The sequence below is a fragment of the Otolemur garnettii genome, unplaced genomic scaffold, assembly GCF_000181295.1.
Source record: "Otolemur garnettii isolate 467f Iridium unplaced genomic scaffold, OtoGar3 scaffold00011, whole genome shotgun sequence".
Classification (NCBI taxonomy): domain Eukaryota; kingdom Metazoa; phylum Chordata; class Mammalia; order Primates; family Galagidae; genus Otolemur; species Otolemur garnettii.
Window position 1 is genome coordinate 16,033,711 of NW_003852406.1, and position 20,839 is coordinate 16,054,549.

The 20,839-nt window shown below is 40.5% G+C and overlaps 1 protein-coding gene and 1 non-coding gene across 2 annotated transcripts in view; one reads left to right on the forward strand and one right to left on the reverse strand.

Annotated features, from left to right (window-relative positions):
• The window catches only part of HERC1 (HECT and RLD domain containing E3 ubiquitin protein ligase family member 1), a 206,425-nt gene that overhangs the window by 167,387 nt on the left and 18,199 nt on the right, over positions 1-20,839 (reverse strand). The window lies entirely within an intron of this gene.
• LOC111723487 lies at positions 9,690-9,796 on the forward strand. The gene has a single exon (XR_002772014.1). It is a non-coding gene; the product is annotated as a U6 spliceosomal RNA (small nuclear RNA).

Below are 20,839 nucleotides of genomic sequence, written 5' to 3' on the forward strand. Positions count from 1 at the left end.
AAAAAAAAAAAAAAGTTGTTAAAAATAAAGTTACCACATGGCCCAGCAATTCCACTACTAGATCTATACCCAAGAAAACAGCAAAGCATACGTTCATATGAAAACCTGTACAGAGGCTGGGCATGGTGGCTCAGGCCTGTTATCCTAACACTCTGGGAGGCTGAAATGGGTAGCTTCCCTTAGCTCACAAGTTTGAAACTGAGCAAGTGCAAGACCCATCTCTACTAAAAATAGAAGGGAAAAAACAGAAAACATGTACACATTTATAGCAGCATTACTCAAATACCTCCCAAATGGAAATAACCCAATGTCCATCAACAAGTAAATGAGTAAACAAAATAGATTATGCTAATTGAGGAAGCCAGACATAAAAGGCCACATTTTGCATGATTCTATTTACATGAAATGTTCAAAATTGCCAAACGCATAGAAACAGAAAGTAGATTAGTGCTTGCTCTGGGCTGGAGAGTTGGGGGAAACGAAGAAATTGCATAATGAGAAAGGGGTTTTACTTGGGAATGATGGCAATGTTTTGGAACTATAAAAGTACTAAATGCCATGAAATTGCTCACTTTAAAATGGTTAATTGTATGTTACATGAATTTCAACTCAACTAAATTTTTTTAAAAAAAATATGACAGATAATACTGTCCCAAAATGAACTTATGGTATGTTACCAAAAGAAAAGAGAATCAATGGTAGACAAACAAATATACAACAAATGTTCTCTACATCAAGAATAACTTTAATGGGTCAAAAATATTTTAGAGCCAGGCACAGTCACACACACCTATAGCCCAGCTACTCAAGAAGCTAAGGCAGGAGGATCACTTGAGCCCAGGAGTTAGAGGCTGTAGTGCACCATGATCAATGTCTATGAATAGCCTGGGCAATAAAGCAAGACCACATTATCTTTAAAAAAAAATTATAGGAGACCACGCCTATAACCTATACCATGCCATGAACCTTGATACCAGGTTCATCAAATTCTAAATTTAAAGGAAAGAGCGTTCAAGTGTATTTAAAGAATAAATAAATAAAGTTTATAAATAAATAAATAAATAAAGTTAATCAGAATAGTTAGAAAACATAAAGATGTTCACATAAAATTGTAGGAAAATGAAGACTCAGTTCAGAATGTTGAAAAAAAATTATTGATTCAGTTATTTTAGGTTTTAGTTTATAATCTGTGAGAAGTCAAACTGAGGATCTGGGGAGCAAAAGTGCTATCTGTACCTAGCACACTATCTGGGGCCTCATATGCCCTCAATGAACAATGCATTTCAAGAAAACCAATTTGATATTTACTTACTATAAATTGTAGAGCTAAGATAATATAGTTAGGATACTACTAAAATGAGATTCAACAAACCTAAAAGCAGGAATATAATAAAGCTCTGATTGTTTTAGGGAAGAAACAGATAATTCCTAAACTACTTTAAAAGTCTCAGGGCATAGAGGAAAGAGTCTCAGCTCTTTTAAAATAATCAGTAAAATAATAATACAAAACTCAACAAAATACAAAAACTACAATTATAATACTACCCCATAAGGGTTGTAAAAATCCATAATTAAAAACATCAGCAAGCAAAACAATAAGTACATTAATAGGTTAACAAGCCAGATGTGAGCAGGGTTCATACCAGGAATATAATGGAAGCTCAACATAAACAAACTTATTAACAATAACAAAATCCATGCTATTTTGAGAAATGTTCAAAAGTTACTTGATAAAATATAACATCCATTCCTAATAAAAAATCTGAATAGGCTCGGCACCTGTGGCTCAAGCGGCTAAGGCACCAGCCACATACACCTAAGGTGGCAGGTTCAAATCCAACCCATGCCCACCAAACAATGACGGCTGCAACCAAAAATTAGCCGAGCGTTGTGGCGGGTCCCTGTGGTCCCAGCTACTTGGGAGGCAGAGGCAGGAAACTCACTTGAGCCCAGGAGTTGGAGGTTGCTGTGAGCTGTGATGCCACAGTACTCTACCCAGGTGAAAACTTGAGGTTCCGTCTCAAAAAAAAACAAAAAAAATCTGAATAAAGGTTGCTTTCAAAAATTATTTAAAATTATGTATGCAAAACAAAAACCATTAAAAGGATTGGCTCTAGTGTCAACTAGAAGAGTGCCTCAAAAAAAAAAAACAAAGAAGCGTGCCTCCTTCACATCACTATTATCAATAATAAAATTGATTGAACAACAAAAAAATACATATTATAGAAATTTTTGCTATTTACAAATGATACTGAATACCTAGAAAACTCAACAGAAGAATTTAGCTAAATATTAGAAATAAGCACAGTATTGCAGCTGCAGAATAAACAAAAATCAAAACTCAAAAGTTTTTTTTTTTTTTTGAGGGTCACTATGTCACCCTCAGTAGAGTGCCTTGGAGTCACAGGTCACATAAACCTCAAACTCTTAGGTTTAAGTGATTCTCTTGCCTCGGCCTCCCAACTAGCTGGGACTACAGATGCCAGTCACAACACCTGGCTATTTCATTATTGTTTGACACCAGCTTGAGCAAAATCAAGACCCTGTCTCTAAAAATATCTAGGCATTGTGGCAGGTACCTATAGTTCCATCTACTCGGGAGGCTGAGGCAAGAGAATTATTTAAGCTCAAGAGTTTGAGATTGCTGTGAGCTATGACGCCACAGAACTCTACCAAGGTCAACAAAATGAGACATTTTCTCAAAAAAAAAAAAAGAGTATCTGTAAAATCAAATGCACAGAAACTGCAAAAAAAATAACGTGGCTCTGACACAAGAATAGACAGATTACACTAGACAATATAAATAGAAAAGAACAGAGTTCAGAAAGAGAGCCAAGTACATATAAGGAAGTTAGTACATGATAAATGTAGTATATTGTAAAGGTACTATGCCAAATGAATGCATATATTCTACATCCCAATTGTATAAGGAGACGTGTCTAACAATGTTCACTGCACACTATTTATAAGAAGAAAACAATCTAAATATTCACCAATAGGGAAGAAATAACTAAAATGTGGTATATTCATGTAATGCCAAAGTATAAACTTTATACTATATATGCTATAAAGAAACTAATACACACAAATCAACAAAAATAGTTTTGTTAAAACCCTGTGCTTGCCTCTATCATTTTGGAAACAGAATTCAAAGCAGATAAAAAATAATTATAATTTTTGAGCAGCACCTGTGGCTCAAAGGAGTAGGGTGCTGGCCCCATATACCAGAGGTGGTGGGTTCAAACCCAGCCTCAGCCAGAAATTAATAATTATAATTTTTAAATAAAATATCCAATAAAAACAGCAGACAACAGAGATATACAGAGATAGTAGTAGCACTGAAGATCTAGAGAAGTATAATAAATGGAAATAAAAACTGACAGGAAAAAAATAGTACATTAACATAAGAAAATTCACATTTAATTAGAATTTAGAAGTATGTTATTTATTTTCAATCAAATAGATGTTATTTAATTATATTTTCAAAAGAACTGAAACCAAACCATTTTTTCTTCCCTACTAAGTACTAGGCTTTGATACACAAAGATCCCTATTTTGAATTATTCTAAAGATATTTCATGTTTGCCCACTTGAACCACCAGCAGGAGGAACTGATTATGTAAAAATTAAATAATTCAAACTTAAACTGTTAAAACTATAAATTATTCTGAGCCTTGAGAGGAATGTGGCTATATTGCCTAAGTCATATAGCATGCAGCTTCTGCTTTTCTGATTGTAGATTAAATCTCTTCTTCATTCTTAACCTGTAACTGATAAGGAAAGGCCAAATGGCACCAGAGATAAGAACCCTGGAGACTACTACCCTTCCTTACAAAAAGTCAGAACAGGCTCTGCGCCCGTAGCTCAGTGGTTAGGGCGCTGGACTCATACACAGAGGCTGGAGGGTTCAAAGCCACCCAGGCCTGTTAAAAACAACAATGACAACTACAACAACAACAAAAAAAAATAGCAGGGCACTGTAGCCGGCGCCGATAGACCCAGGTACTTGGGAGGCTAAGACAAGCGAATAACTTGAACCCAAGAGTATGAGGTTGCTGTGAGCTGTGACATTACAGCACTCTATCCCAGGTGACATAGTAAGTCTCTGTCTCAAAACACACACACACACACACACACACAAAGTCAGAGCAACCTTCCTTGGAGTATAGCAAGCTTTAACTAATCGAATCACTATAATGTGTAACTCCTTGCATGGAAAAATGTTACAACTCTGTTAAGCTTCTGTCTCCAACTATATAAAGTAAAACCTTAACTTCCCCAATTTGGAATGCTTACTCATTCTTTTGGAGTCTGTGTTTCCCAGCTGGCTATCCTCAAGCTTTGCTCTCAAATAAACTCTATACTTAATTGTACTTTCTGAGTTTCATTACTTAATGTTGACAATTACATTTTTTAAACTAAATTTAGTCTACTACTAAAGGATATGACCCTTAAGTCCACTTGCCAACTAATAAATTTTACAACAGTCACTTTTTCGGTAATTTTCAATAAATTTCTGTTTCATTTAAAGGTAAGAATACTAAAATGTGACTAAATTCAGTAGTTTTTAAATTTTTTATTATTAAAATATAAAGCTTAAGTTTTTTGTTGTATACCTACTATATACCATCAACTTAATTATCCTTCAACTTAATTATCATGAATCCATAAGATTCCTTCAACTTAATTATCATGAATCCATAAGATAGTTATTAATAACAAGATAAATTTCAAAAATTAGATAAGATTACATTAAAAGGCTCAGCACCTGTGGCTCAAGTGGCTAAGGTGCCAGCCTCATACACCTAAGGTGGCGGGTTTGAATCCAGCCCGGGCCCGCCAAACAACAATGATGGCTACAGCCAAAAAATGGCCAGGCATTGTGGTGGGCGCCTGTGGTCCCAGCTACTTGGGAGGCAGAGGCAGAAGACTCACTTAAACCCAGGAGTTGGAGGTTGCTGTGAGCTGTGATGCCATGGCACTCTACCCAGGGGGACAGCTTGAGGCTCCGTCTCAAAACAAAAAAAAAGATTACATTAAAAAATGAATAGTAGAGTTTGAACATAAGTCCCCAGATTCTGAAGTCCAGTGCTATTTTCACTGCCCCGTAATATCATTCCCTGGAAAACTTAAGAATCAAGTGTTAAGAGTTTGTCAAAACACACATGCTCAGTCCACAACCCCAATCCAACCCCACTAAAGCAGTTCTTTTAGAAGTGTGGGTAACATGGGGACTCAATACATGTGATTGGCATCTGAAGTACAAGCAGTCCTGTGAGACTGAGCCCTCAAACCTATGGAGTCTCATGCTAACTCTGGTAGTCAGTATTAGAATAGACTTGAACTATAGGACACCCAGTTGGCATGTGAACAGTTGAAGAATTGGTTGACAGGAAGAAAAAACCCATATATTTGGTGTCAGAAATGTTGCAAGTAAAAAAAAGCACAGACCATCTCACACTAGTCTATAAAGTCCAATGAAGGCAAAGACAGTATGGATTTTGCTTATATCCCCACTGATTATTAGCATAGGTAAAAAACAAGAGATTTTAATCAATATTTGCTAAATTAAGCTATGCTATCTCTATAATACATTATTCATATTGAGTATTATTTAAAGCCAACATTATCTTACTCTGAACTGACATAACGGGATTAAGTCTAAGTGTGGTGGTACCAGAGTGGACAAACCCATGGACTCTAACTTCTGTCCATTTCTGTCTCCTCTTAAAGTATATACATTTTGGATCCTAGCTACTCCCAAGGCTTTTACCTACCTCTCATATCTAATTATTCCAGTCAAATTTCCCCTAAGCTCCAGACTTGAATGTCCACTGCTAACAGGATATACTCACTTGGATGTTCCAAAACAATCTCAAAATCAACATGTTTAAAACTGAACTCATGGCTCGGCGCCTACAGCTCAACCGGCTAAGGCGCCAGCCACGTACACCTAAGGTGGCGGGTTCGAATCCCCAGCCCGGACCCGCCAAACAACAATAATGGCTGCAACCAAAAAATAGCCGGGCGTTGTGGCGGGCGCCTGTGGTCCCAGCAACTTGGGAGGCTGAGGCAGGAGACTCGCTTGAGCCCAGGAGTTGGAGGTTGCTATGAGCTGTAATGCCATGGCACTCTACCCAGGGGGACAGCTTGAGGCTCTGTCTCAAAAAAAAAAAAAAAAAAAAAAAACTGAACTCATCATTGACTACCCCATGCTCCCCATACACACAATGCTTAGAGAATCATACAAATTATCAATGTTTAGTGCACAAAATTAAATACCTGATAAGAAGGAAAACCTTTTTTTTTTTTTTTTGTTATTGTTGCTATTTAGAAAGGAAGTACATTTAGAAAAGGGAAAGATTTGCTGAGTTTGCTGGCAAATCGTTTTGCTACATCAATAATGAGAACTAGTCAAATAAACCTGGAAGCAGATGTGCTTATTTAGCAAGTAAAGAACTACAGACAAAAATCGAATCAAACTAATGGGTTTTTATTTGTATTCTAGAAGCACCAATTCAAAATCTTGATGAACCAGCTAATACTGGCAAAGGAAAAACGTTGTTATTTTATTTTTTCATTAACAGTAATGATTTATACTGTAAAAGAGGTAAAAAGGTCTAAAAAGGGGCAAAATGTATTACGAATTTTCTCTTTAAAAGCCTCACCCTTTTCTCAAATTAAAACCTACATTCCTGCCTGAGGCCAGTCATGAAAGTGGCAAATAAAATGTTCTGCCTTCTATTAATAATTATCTTAAATCACAGGAGGTAGCTCAACAGAATTGTCCAGAGTTCACAGATCTTCTTTACCTCACCCTAGTTAATGTCACCAAAACCACCAGCTACAGTTAAACAACAATAGCCCAAGGTCACTATATGGTACATTGGTCACAGACCTTACCCCGACCTCTGATAACTCCCATGTAAAAAGCCCTGTATTACTGTTAAATGCAGTCTTTCAAGATATTAATCTGCTGTCCTCATTTGCCAGCAAATGAATTAACTTCTTCCTTTTCCTCAAACTGAGAGAAGATACCTGCGAAGAGTGAGGTCTAGGAGAACAGGTCTTCTCAAGAAGACCACAAGGATACACCTGTGGGGTCCTCTCCATGGTGACTCAGCTCTTGGGAATTTGTAAACCTAATTTCCTGGAACTCCAAGTTCCATGAAATCCTGTAGTTCTGTAGGGGCTGGAATAGCATCTCCCGCTTGATTCAAACTGGCCAATGAGAAAGGTACCTGTGGGTTGGAACTTTTTGACTGTCAATAAAAAGATAAAAAGGGAAAGACCAAGCCAGTCGGAGAGTGCAGCCATTTGCAATTCTTCTATGCCGTAAGCTCCCGGCTGGTAAATAAAGCCCTTCCTATTATAAACATTGTGTTTGGGTGCTCTTTCTCTCCCTTGGGCCTCATCTTCCTGGAACAAAACTACTTGCACTCATTCTTCCTTCTCACTGATTCAGCCTTTGGACAGTACCATTAAAAGCCAATAGTTCTTTTTTCCCCTCGTGGGCCAATGCACAAATCCAAATTGAATTACAAACATAAATTACTCAAATTCAACAATATAAAGAAATGTTGGGAAACTACCTAGAAAGTAGAAACAAAATTATCACTACCACTATCTTTCTAAAACTTAAACAAATTGAGGAAGGCTGAAAGATTTTCTAAGCAGCTCTATGGACAAATTTCAATGACCCTTATAAGGTTTTTTATAATCCTATCCCTTTACTAACTACCTATAAGGTATTTTTAATAATCCCGTCTCTTCCCTAACTACTTGACATTTTGAGTTGTTTCCCAGAAATGTTGGATTTTCTTCTAGGCAAAGAAGCTGAGGTTCTGAAAGCCCCAGGGCAGACTTCACGAGCCAATATTCACCACCCCCACAATCTGCCCTCAGTGCACACAGCCCTTTGTTAGCTTATCAGTGATTGCCGCAAAACAGGTGGTCTCTGCTTTCAAAGTCCATGGTTTCTATTACAGAAGGATTTGAGGCAGCTTCTCTTCATAAGACATGTGTCATATTAAAAAATTCTTTTCTTCCTTGGGAATCCTCGTTGTCTCAGTAATCGGATTTTTATACAATGAACCACCAGATCTAGACTGAAACCCTTTGTAGTTTTGACAACAACTTGAGAAGGGAGTCCTACAAGTGAATTCTTATAATACTTACTACAAGTGAGCTTATCAAATTCTGAAGCTTTCAGGCATTCCCTAGGTAAGCAAAGCAATAATAGGAACTAATGTTCATTGAGCACTTTTTTTTTTTTTTTGGCCGGGGCTGGGTTTGAACCCACCACCTTTGGCATATGGGGCCAGCGTCCTACTCTTTAAGCCACAGGCGCCACCCAACACTGAGCACTTTCTAGGTGGCAGGTAATATGTATTATTGTATGAATCTTCAGAGAAATTCTATAAAATAGTTAAGTATTCTTATTATCCCCATTTGCTAGGAAAGGAAATGGAGGGACAGAAAGGCTAAATAGTTTGCTCTAGGTCACACTATCAGTAATTGGTAAGTCAGGATTAAAACCAGAGAAGTCTAACATCTAACCTCTTAACCACTAAATCATGCTGGTTTAACTATTAAACCATCATAGTGGTTTCACACATTGTGTATCATGCTAAGATTTAAAAAATTAAAACTTCAAAAGGTGGCTTGGTGCCTGTAGCACAGTGGCTAGGGCGCCAGCCACATACACTGGGGCCAGTGGGTTCAAACCAGGCCTGGGCCTGCCAAACAACAACGACAACCACCAAAAAAAAAAAAAAATAGCCAGGCATTGTGGTGGACGCCTATAGTCCCAGCTAGTAGTCCTAGCTAGTTGAGAGGCTGAGGCAAGAGAATCGCTTAAGCCCAAGAGTTTGAGTTTGCTGTGAACTGTGATGCCACAGCACTCTACCAAGGGCAACAGAGTGAGACTGTCTCAAAAAAAAAAAAAAAAAAAAACTCAAAAGTTGTGAGCGAATCAATTGCCAATTCAGTTTTCTTAGAATCCTGCTCCTATGATAAAATATGTTCCTCCTAACCATTCTTTCAAGATTAAATGATCTCAATCAAGTAACAAACAACAAAAAAAAGTAAAACATTTTTCATAGTCATCAAACACTTTCAGGACAGAAAGACAAAGGACTGAAAATATTAAAGCAATTCTGACAGCAAAGTTGGAATTGATTCTCAGCCTTTTGCTAAGATCAAGCAAGAACAAAGTTGAAGAATTTACATTATCTGACTTTAAGCCTTATTATAAAGCTACAGTAATCAAAACATGGGATACTGGCATCCAGACCAGTGGTATGTACATCAAGATAGATCAAGACGGCGCGTGTAGCTAAATGGTTAGTGCTGGCCACAGGGCTGGCAGGTTTGAACCTGGCTGGGCCTGCTAAAAAAAAGAAGAAAAAGCTGGGCCCAGTGGCTCACGCCTGTAATCCTAGCACTACGGAGGCCCGAGGCTGAGGGTGGATTGCCTGAGCTCACAGGCTTGAGACCAGCCTGAGCCAGAGCAAGACCTCTTCTCGAAAAAATAGCCAGGCGTTATGGCGGGAGCCTGTAGTCACAGCTACTTGGGAAGCTGAGGCAAGAGAATGGCTTGAGCCCAAGAGTTTGAGGTTGTCATGAACTATGACGCCACAGTACTCTACCGTGGGCAACAAAGTGAGACTTTGTCTAAAAAAAAAAGAGTGCTCGCTTCGGCAGCACATATACTAAAATTGGAACCATACAGAGAAGATTAGCATGGCCCCTATCCAAGGATAACACGCAAATTCGTGAAGTGTTCCATATTAAAAAAAGAAAGAAAAAAGATAGATCAACAGAATAGAATTGAGAGTCCAGAAACAGATCCCTACATATATGTCTAATTGATTTTTATCTAAGGTGCTAAGGCAGATTAATGGGGAAAAGATAATCTTTTCAACAAAAAGTATCAGAACAACTAAATATGCATATGGAAAAAAAAAATGAATCTCGAAGGCCAGAGTGGTGTCTGCCACCTGTAATCCTAGCACTCTGGGAGGCCAAAAAAAGAGGATCCCTTGAGCTAAGGCGCTCCAGACCAGCCTGACCACAGGGAGACCCTCTCTGTACTAAAAAGAAAAATTAGCTGAGTGCTATGGTAGGCACCTATAGTCCCAACTACTCAGAAAGTTGAGGCAAGAAGATCATTTGACCCCAGGAGTTTGAGTTTGCTGTGAGCTAATCTGAAGCTGCAGAGTAGGTGGTGGCGGGAGAGAAGGAAAAAAAGAGGGAGGAAGACAAGGGAAGAGTAGGAAGGGAAAGAAGGGAAGGAAGGGAGGGCAAGCCCCAAATTTAAAGAAACTATTTGTAAAACATACACCCAATAAAGGACTTGCATCAAGAATATAACTTGGGGGTGGTGCCTATGGCTCAGTGAGTAGGGCACCAGCCCCATATACCGAGGGTGGCAGGTTCAAACCTGGCCCTGGCCAAAACTGCAACAAAAATATAGCTGAGTGTTCTGGTGGGTGCCTGTAGTCCCAGCTAGTAGTCCCAGCTACTTGTGAGGCTGAGGTAAGAAAATCACCTAAACCCAGGAGTTAGAGGTTGCTGTGAGCTGTGACACTACAGCACTCCACTGAGGGCAATCAAGTGAGACTCTGTCTCTAGAAAAAAAGAATATATCTTGGAAGACTATATTTTCAGGGATCATTTCTATACTTCACTGCTAGAGGAATTTCTCTGAAGGTATACAGCACTGAAGACAAACCAAACCCACACCTTTCATCACTTACAGAAACTGACTCAAGATGGATAAAAGATTTAAATCTAAGACATGAAATGATAAAAATCGTAGAAGAAAGTAAGGGGAAAATTCTTCATGATGTTGGCCTGGGGAAAGATTATGAAGACGACTTCATTGACAACCACAACAAAAACAAAGAACTCTTCCTACTCTCCTCCCTATATCCTTAATTAAGCTGAAAAGCTTCTGCACAGCTAAGGACAGAACAATTAAAGCAAACAGACAACCTTCAGAATGGGAAAGATACTTGCATGTTACGAATCTGACAAATGGCTGATAACTAGAATCTACAGAGAACTCATTAATTAACAACAAAAGAGCAAAGGAGCCCCCCTTTTACTGGCCAAAAGACATGAACAAAACCTTCTCTGAAGATGGACAAAAAATGCTCATTTTCTCTAATCATCAGAGATATGCAAATCAAAACCACCCTGAGATAGCACCTAACCCCAGTGAGAATAGCTCACACCACAAAGTTCCAAAGCTGCAGATGCTGGAGCGGACATACAGAGAAGGAAACACCTTTATACTGTTGGTAGGACTGCAAACTAATACAGCCTCTGGAAAGAAGTATGGAGAACCCTCAAAGAATTCAATACAGACCTTTTATTCGATCCCACAACTACATTATTAGGCATCTACCCAGAAGGAAAAAAAATCAATTTATCATAAGGACATTTACACTAGATTTTTTATCACAGCTCAATTTACAGTCACCAAGATGTAGAAACAACCCAAGTGCCTGTCAACCCATGATTGGACCCATAAACTATGGCATATGTATACCATGGAATACTATTCAGCCATAAAAAGATGGAGACTTTACATCAACCTGGATGGAGTTAAAACACATTCTTCTTAATAAAATATCACAAGAATGGAAAAGTAAGTATCCAATGTACTCAATACTAATATGAAGCCAGGAACAAACTAATACATGCCCACACAAGAGAAAAACTTGATTCAATTCAAGTTGGGGGAGGAGGGAGGGATTAAAGGAGAGGAGGAAGGGAGCTGGTGTGCTCCCACCTAATTACTAGGCACAATGTAAGTGTATATGTCACTTGGTTGTTGTGTCACTAGGTTCAGGACACAACTACAACAGGGACCTTCCCTAACAAATGCTAATCATTTATTGATTTTTTAAATAGCAGGGCAGTGGTATAATTGGAACCAATTATAATTGTAACCCAATTGCTTGTACCCTCACATTAATATGAAATTAAAAAGAAATTTTTAAAAGGAATATCTCTTAGGACTTCCTCTTTTTTCTTCTCAGTATTTTCTCTTGCTCTTTTTGTTTTTTTACATCAAACATTTCCTGTTCACTGCTAATGCTAATTCATCATTATTACAAAGATATCTCCCAAATCTACACATCTGACCAGCACTTTTGCTGAACATAAGTCTCAAATTTCCAAATGCCTGGTGACATCACCATGGCTATGCTTTGCAATCCCAATTTACTACATCCAAAATTAACTTCTCTCTTAACCATCTCTTCCAGTTTCCCTACCTCCTAATGCTTCCCTACTGTTCCCCCTACATCCTTACAACTAGCTCCTTCTGATATATCACTCTTAGGTACCCAGGGTCAAAACTGCAGTCTTCTTTGACTCAGGCCTTTTCTTTATACCCCAGCCTCTTTTACACATTCCCACTGGACTCATCTTGCTTTGCCCCTCATAACCTGCCTTGAGAAACTACAATGGGCTCTTAAAGAGTCTCCCCTTTCTTTCTTTTTTTTTTTTTTATTGAATGGTAACTATGTACATTAATGCACTTCTGGGGTACAGTGTGGGGTTTTCACATGCAATCTGAAATACTTCCATCAACTGGTCAACACAGCCTTCATGTCATTTTCTCAGTTATTGCTTTAAAACGTTCACATTCTACTCTTAGAAAGATTCACCTGTACCCCTATAAGGTAAACCTCAGAAGTAATCCCTCCAAACCCCCTCCCTCCACCCATTCCCCCTCCCTTCTGAGTCTCCCCTTTCCAATGCATTCTACCTACTTCTCCTGTTTAGTCTTCTTAAAGTTTAATTCTAACCAATTATATCATTGCCCCACTATTTAAAAAGTCAATGGTTCTCTATTTCCTATAAAATTGAATACAAGCCATTATTGTGGATTTAAGTCTATCCAAAGGGAGCCAGATTTGCCTTTCAACTTCATCTCCAGCAGCTCTCTAAATATGTCCTAATCTTTAACAAACCAAATATTTTACCTCTATGCCTTTGTTCATGCTATTCCCTATCACTGACAGTCCTCCTCTACCTAATCTTTACCTATCAAAATCCACATTTCCTTTTCAAAAGCCTATCTCAAAGGTGACTTCCTCCACAAAGCCTTTCATGTTGTAATCACCCCACATTCACCAACACAGATCTGATCACTGCCTCCTCTCTCATAACACTTTTACTTAATGACATTTATCAGACTCTGCCTGGTTTGCTGTTATTGGTGTACTTGTCTACATCACCACTGCCCCACTCACCCCACAATGAGATGCATGCTTTTCAAAGCCAGTACTGTTATGCCCAAATGTAGGAATGGGGAGTGGCCCTGGTCCAGGTATTGTTAAGGAACAGAATCAGGGCTGTTTCGGCTAAGGGCCACAACAAGGAAGCAATAGCTAAATCCTGCAAAGTACCCACTTGCCACCCAGGAGCTGTGTCCCAAGTGCTAGGTAAGTGGTAGGGTCAAGGTAAATAGACTGGCTGAGGATGGTCCCAAGGAGGGAGATGGAGGCAGTGAGGTGGGAAAGCCAGGTGTCCATCAAAAGGAGTGGGCAAGTCTTCATAGCCAGAGAAAAGAATCAAAACTCCTCTTACTATGTCTGAATTTTTAAAGTCTTTGCTGCCATTGCCAGCAGCAACCCTGTTGCCTGCGTGAGAATGAAGTTAGTACATTTATTTTGTTAGTACATTTGTTAGAACGAAGTTAGTACATTTATTTTGTCACCAATACAGATCTGATCACTGCCTCCTGTGATTGGATGACAAAATAAATGTACTAACAAGTCACAGGGTGGGAATTTTGGACCCACCAGGGGATAATATTATTATAAGAATCTACCCAATTACTTTCTCTTGACTGATGGCAACCAAGAGTACCACAATCGGGCAATTGTGAGAGCGCCAGTGTGAGAGTCCTGAAAGGAGAGACAGTCTGAGTAACAACACTTCACAGTGGGAGAACAGTAGAGACAAGTCGCCGAGCTTTTTATGCGGTTCAAGAATGTCTTCACTTCCTGTGATAGAGACCTCCCTAGACTAGGAAAAAGAGAGGGCCCCATGTCAAGGGTTAGTAGCTCTGATGGAAAAGTCCTCCCCAGGTGACAGAAAAAGGAAGGGCCCAAAGTCCAGCGACAATGGGGCATCGAAGAGCTAGGGAGACGCAGAAGAATTAGAACTAGCTGGGAAAAATACTCCAGATGGGGACAGAAGTATGAACAAGGTCACCACAGAGAGACAGAAACAAGTCAGGGCCACACGCTCTCCAGTGGACCAGTCCGGAGAAGCAGCACTACCAAGTCCAATGCCAATAATAAGAATGATGATTGCCATGCCAAAGACATACTGGGCAGTAAGGGATATAGGACATATAAGAGCAAGTAGGTAAATAAGGCAGTCTCAGAAGGAGCAAAGTCTTGAAGGGTCCCTTGGAGGAAAAGATCTGCAATCTACTCACAAATGTCTCCTAGACTATTTGTTTCAGGCCAAGACTGATCCTCCAATAAACAGTGAACAAATGACATAAAACGATAAGACAGACACGGGCCAATATGAACAATGTTTAATAGTCCAATGTTTAATACTCTCATACTCCTGTACTCTCAGAACTGGAACACACTCTCATACATCTCTCAACAGACCTGCTGGCGATCTAAAGCCCCACAGGTTAATCAGACCCCTGCTTTCACCCAAATGGTTGGAACCCCAGATCAATTATACCTTATCTTAGACATCTCCCTGTGTAGGTACCTGTTCCTGCATGCCAGTTCCTCCCAGTGTTTGACTCCTTGAAGACCCACCAAGGGGGTCCCCTCTCCACCCAGTCGAGGCATTCACACAGGGAGGCCAAGTTGTCTCCCTGGCACACTCAGTGGTTTATGTCACCCAAGCCAATCAGGGGCCCCATGTGGGTGTCCAGAGGATTGGCAGCAACTACCAGGTGCATCTGAGCTCTCCCCGCCCAGGTGGTCCCAGTCTGGGAAATCCAGTCATCTTGACTAGCTTCCCTGTGACAGTTTCTAAACCTGTTAGAGAAAGGGCTCAAAAGTACCTGTGTGGGGACGGGGAGGTAACCCACGCTAAAAGCTGGTTACTCAAGTTCACAAAGGGTGTTGAGGTGCCCTTTGGAGAACTTCACTCCATTTTCATCACTTTTGTCTGTGGAAAAACAATCATAAAGTGTCTGAGGAGACAGCTTAGGGGATGAAAAACCTATGTTGAAAAAACAAAAATGCAAACTATAATATATTAACTAAACATAGAACATAAATGAACAAAATATCTAAATTTTGCATCTGAGGTTAGGGATTCCCCACCAGCATCCCAGTGTTCTCTGGGAGCCCCTGACAGGCCAATAGCTTAGTGACCAGGAGTTCCTGTTTCTGACAGGCCGATAGCCTGGGAGTCTGAGATTCCTGTCTTACAGGTTTACGGGACCAACCTCAGGCATCACCCTTGAGGTTAGAAACTGAAGTCCCTCGTCACCTGCCCTCTGTGCCCCAACTTCCCTGAAGCCAAAGCACCAATGTCTCGGCAGCAGCAATGTCTTGCTGTCTCTGGCAGGGCTGAGGCTTCCCACTGGTTTTTCTTCCAGTGTTTCTAGGTGCAGGTTGCTCTATGGAGACACACCTCTGAGAGTCTCTAGGCTCCCCACTGGTTTTTCTTCCAGTGATTCTAGGGGCAGGTCGCTATCAACACACTTCTGAGAGTCTCTGACCAAAGCTCCTGCCCCTTTGGCCTTTCCTCAGAGGTGCCTAAGGGCCCTACATAACTCACAACTCACAACAAACAAATACAACAAACAGTTACAACAATCTACAACAAATAAGCACAAGAAGAAATGAACACAATAAATAATTACACTAAATGTCTGCAGACCTTAGCCAAAAATAGATGTTTAAATGGCTTACCTCCGGAGGTGGACTCACAGGTGAATTTAGGGGTGACTGTCAGCTACATCTCCTGACAGTACTGGGTCCTCTGGGGGCCCTGGAATGTTTCCAGAGGGTGCCTCCCCTCAGAGGGACCACAGCCCGCTTTGGAGGCCATCTGAGGATCAGCAATGCCAGGGTCTGGAGAATCTCGCTGGGGCCTCCAGATGTTATACTCAGGAGTTCCCCCAAAGACCACACAGCCAGACAAGTCAAATTAAAGAGGAGTCCTTTTATTGAAGAGCCAGCCAGCGGCTGCTCTCAGACACCCCATGTTGGGATACTGAGGCAGTCACCAGCTTGCTTTTCAATATAAGGACTCCTCTTTAATTCGATTTGTCTGGCCATGTGGTTTTGGGGGGATTTCCTGAGCATAACAGTACTCTATACTGCTCTTGTCCCTTTCAGCCACTGGCACCCTACCTTTTGTACTGCAAGGGCTCAGAACTCTGTGGAAAATGAATTAATTCTCATCTAACTAGTCTATGGAGAAATAATAAAGTAGACACAGTGGGAGCTATGAGGATAAATCAGATAATAGATTGCATTCTGCCTTATTTGTTGTAAGCTGGAACTTTGCCTGAAGAGAGATTTTTTTTTCTTTAAGAAAACTCAAAATCTTGGCTCAGCTCCAATAGCTCAGTGAATAGGGCATTGGCCACATACACCAAGGTTGGCGGGTTAGGGCCCAGCCCAGGCCTGCTAAAACAACAATGACAACTGAAACAAAAAAATAGCCAGGCATTGTGGTAGGCGCCTGTAGTCCCAGCTACTCAGGAGGCTGAGGCAAGAGAATCACTTAAGCACAAGAGTTTGAGGTTGCTGTAACCTGTGACACCACAGCACTCTACTGAGGGCAGCATAATGAGACTCTGTCTCAAAAAAAAAAAAGAAAGAAAGAAAGAAAAGAAAAACTCACAACCTACTAAATCAAATCTTTCTACAAGAACATTTTCATTATAACATTTTCCTATGTTACACATTTTACAATAACTTAAAATAGATCCTGAGCTACACTTTGTCCATTTGCCCCTAACCTCCCCACATCAAATCTATTTTCTACTCTTTCATGCCCTGCTTTGCACCCTTTGCGGCTGAGCTCTAAGATTACACTGCCCAAGATCTCTTCTTACTTCCAGTTGCAATAGGCCATTAAGAAGCATTAGTAAGAGGAAATGGGAGAATAAGAAGAGGAAATTGGGAGCTAGTTGCCTATAATCCTAGCTCTTTGAACTCCAAGGTGGGGGGAGGGGTCACTTGAGGCCAGGAGTTCCAGACCAGCCTAGGCAACACAGTAAGACTTCATCTCTACCAAAAATATATTTTTTTAAATTACCCAGTGTGGGAGCATGCACCTAGCTACTTGGGTGGCTAAGGCAGGAGTCTGAGGTTGCAATGAGCTAAAATGATGCCATTGCACTCTAACCTGGGTGACAGAGCAAGACTCAGTCTCAAAAAAAAGGCCAGATGTGGTAGCTCACACTTGTAATGCTAGCACATTGGGAGGCCAAGTCAGGAGGACTGCTTGAGGTCAAGAGTTTTGAGACTAGGCAGTGCCCATGGCTCAGTGGTTAGGGCACCAGCTACATATACCCAGGCTGGTGGGTTCGAACCCAGCCTGGGCCAGCTAAACAACAACAACTACAACAACTAAAAAAATAGCCCGGCACTGTGGCAGGCGCCTGTAATCCCAGCTGCTTGGGAGGCTGAAGCAGGAGAATCAGTTGAGCCTAGGAATTTGAGGTTGCTATGAGCTATGATGCCACAGCACTCTATCCAGGGCAGGGGTCCTCAAACTTTTTAAACAGGGGGCCAGTTCACTGTCCCTCAGACCATTGGAGGGCCAGACTGCAGGCCCCAGGACAAGTGGGCTGCTAAGCAGGACTGGCAGTGATGGCAAAAACACCTGGTGGGACGGATAAATGTCCTCAGTGGGCTACATGTGGCCAGAGGGCCAAGGTTTGAGGACATCTGATCCAGGGCAGCATAGTGAGACTGTCTTTAAAAAAAAAAAAAAGTTTAGAGACCAACCTAAGCAACATGGCAAGACCTGTCTCTATATAAAATACAAAAAATTAGCTGGTTGGGGTAGCACACTCCTGCTGTTCCAGCTACTTGGGAAGTTGAGACAGGAAGAACTTAAGAGTCCAGAAGTTTGAGATTGCAGTGAGCTATGATGACACATTGTACTTTATCCTAAGCCATCATAGAGTGAGACTCTATCTCCAAAATAAAAAAAGGAAATTGGGATCTTTATTTCTATGGCACCCTCCCCACATCACAGAGCCCTTGGGCCATGTGTCCTACTACTTACTAAGTGCTCAGCTTCCATTGCTCCAGCTCTCATCAGTCTCCAGTGTTCCTTCCTTTTGCCTCTTCAGGCTCAAAAGTACACTAATGGCTTCCCAATAGTGTTAGGCCTTGAGAACTTCACAATCCCTTGTTGCTTTTCTTTTTTTTTTTTTTTGCAGTTTTTGGCCGGGGCCAGGTTTGAACCCACTTCCTCCAGTATATGGGGCTGGTGCCCTACTCCTTTGAGCCACAGGCACCACCCCCTGTTGCTTTTCTGAACCCTACCCAAACCTCTACAACTAGTCTGTTTATTTCCTGCCAGAACTCTGATTGATATAGCTGCCTAGTCTTAAGACACTTATTAAGGTTCACAATCAACTGTCCCCTCTACTTGTCAAATACTACCACATGGAGTTCCTCAGCTCTCTCTGCCCTAAGCAGGCAGGCATACCCTACCCAATCCCTACCACCACTCCACTGAATGTGTTAACTCCTACCCCTATACCCTTACTCACGCCACTGCCCTCTAGAAGGCCCAACCCATTCTTCTCCACCTAACAAATCCTAAACTTTCTTCAGTTATTAAGAAGAATATTCAGTTAATAGTCCACTTATTTCCACCCAATTTAATCTGTTCTAATAACCTTAACCCTCAAATATCTTCCTTATTTTGACATAAGGAAGTTCTAATGTTCTAAGTACAAAAAGTTTATGATAAACAGATATAACCAAATTCACTATGTATTTAAAGATTTAATGATTTAAATGTCTGTTTTCAATGTAATGATTGCAAATAATGGCTGCTATCAAACTTGGGCTTTTTAAGAATATCAATGAACTTTTTCTTTTCTTTTTTTTTTTTTTTTTTTTTGAGACAGAGCCTCAAGCTATCACCCTGGGTGAAGTGCCATGGCATCACAGCTCACAGCAACCTCCAACTCCTGGGCTCAAGCAATTCTCCTGCCTCCGCCTCCCAAGTAGCTGGGACCACAGGCGCCCACCACACGCCTGGCTATTTTTTGGTTACAGCCATCATTGTTGTTTGGCAGGCCCAGGCTGCCAGCTTAGATGTATGTGGCTGGTGCCTTAGCTGCTTGAGCCACAGGCACTGAGCCCAAGCAACTTTTTAATGAAAAAATCTTTGGGGAAAGGAGTAAAGCAAGTTATCCATTTGTCAAGTTTAACAATCTGTTATTCTAACAGATGCAATTAATCCAGAAATGCAAAAAGAAATGTCAGCACATGAAGGATACCTTAATTTGCAGCTGACTCGTGGCCATGAATAAGACACTAGATTTCTGCAAAAGTAGATTTTCTAGAGGAGTGAGGAAGCCAAGGGTCCTTATCATATTGTTTATAAAAAAAGAAAAAAATATATTCTCCCACTTCTTTAGAACCATCAGTCTGCTAACATCTATAACGGATAAACTATACCATGACATTCATAATATTTTTAGTAAATTTATACTCACTGAACTCCCAATGACAGATCCAATTTACACTTTAAGAACTCATTTTTATGAGGCTCCCACAAATCTAAAGTAGAGAAATAGCAAAATTGTAGGAAGGCGGTACCCTGGCCGCTTCCTCAATCAATTGCAGGGTATCAATAAGTGAAAGTGATATGGGGAAAAATAAAATTCAAAAAATTATCTGAAAGAGGAAATACTAACAAAAGAAATGACAGGGGGAACATAATGGTATTGAGTACTAATTTCAAAGTTACCTTTTAACCTTTTCATCAAAAAATAAATAAATAAAGGGATGCGCCCCTAGCACATTAAGGTATCCAGCCTAGGCCCACCAAACAACGACAACCAAAAAAAAAAAAAATAGCCGGGCATTGTGGTGGGTGCCTGTAATCCCTGCTACTTGGGAGGCAAGGCAAGAAAATCACTTAAGCCCAGAAGTTGGAGGTTGCGGTGAGCTGTGATGCCATGGCACTCTACCCAGGGTGATAGCTTGAGGCTCTGCCTCAAAAAAATAAATAAATAAATAAATAAATCTGCAATTATATGTTAACTTTAACAAAGGTATTCTGACTCATTACTACCAAGAACTTAATAAGAATATACAAAAGTTATCCACACTAGAGAAGCCTACAACAAAACAGTATTCCTAAAGAGGTCAAACTTCACAAGTGGATGAAGATATATAAGCTAATACAACACAATATCATAATGCTCCATTACAAAGTTACAGAGAAGGAGCTATGAATGATACTAAGGGAAGGAATAAAGACAGTAACAAAATGGCCAGGACACAAAAGACCAATCCTGGGCCACTGCAAAGTCTGAGCTGAGAAATAGAAGGCCTAAAATAAAAAAACAAGAGCAAATTGGACTTGTGAGGGTATAAATTTTAATATTTAGAAGGTATGCTCAGGCTCAGTGCCCTTAGTTCAGTGGTTAGGGTGCCAGCCACATACACTGAGGCTGGCAGGTTCAAACCTGGCCCGGGCCTGCCAAACAACAATGACAACTGCAACAACAACAACAACTAGCCAGGCATTGTGATGGGCACCTGTAGTCTCAGCTAACTGAGAGGCTGAAGCAAGAGAGTCGCTTAAGCCCAAGAGTTTGAGGTTGCTGTGAGCTGTGATGCCA